Source organism: Lutra lutra, chromosome 11, assembly GCF_902655055.1.
Source record: "Lutra lutra chromosome 11, mLutLut1.2, whole genome shotgun sequence".
Taxonomy (NCBI): Eukaryota; Metazoa; Chordata; class Mammalia; order Carnivora; family Mustelidae; genus Lutra; species Lutra lutra.
Genome location: NC_062288.1, coordinates 59,339,341 through 59,340,101, shown reverse-complemented (window position 1 = coordinate 59,340,101; position 761 = coordinate 59,339,341).

Sequence of the window (761 nt, the reverse complement as noted above, 5' to 3'; positions counted from 1 at the left end):
CACCCAGGGCGATCTTTCAGTTTTGTAGAAATATTCAGAATGGGATGAGTCAGGCATGGGGGGCATCCAAGCGAGAGGGTTTGGCTGTGTCGGGATGGGGGTTGTGGTGGCAACAAAAAGAGAGAGAGAGAAAGAGAAGGGGAGACAGTGAGAGAGATGGCGGGACTGGGGAAAACAAAGTTTCTACTCTAAACAATGAGGTGGTCAGCAACCGTGGCCGTGGAGGCCGGCATATTCCCTGGGGCAGACATCCGGGAGGTCTCTGGTTTTCTACTAGGTGCGGTCTCTATGTCTGCCCAGCAGCCTGGGGAAAACCTTTGTTCTGAAAAAGGCCAATTCAAGAAAGTCTCATATGATTTCTGAGGCTTCCAGAGAAAATCCACTTGCTTATTTGGAATTTACGACTATAAACCTGGCTGGGGTTTTGCAGCAATTTCTTAGATGTAAATATGAGATATTTTGCAAATATGCAAAAACTGTATTGGTGTATACCTATACATTTTCAAAAGCTAGCACTGAGGATAAACTCTGATCACAATTTCTCCATCAGGGTTGTCACAAAACAAGTTTTAAATACTCGTTTCACTTAACATTTCAGAGACTAGATCCAAATTTCCTCTTTTCTTATATTTAACTTTTTATTCCAATATGTTTTCATTAGCTTCTTGAAATTGCTGTTTTCATAAATATATAGTGCATGGGTGACTGGGGGGAGGGAATCGCAGAGAAAATAGGTGCTGCTTGAGTGTATGTGTGTGTAA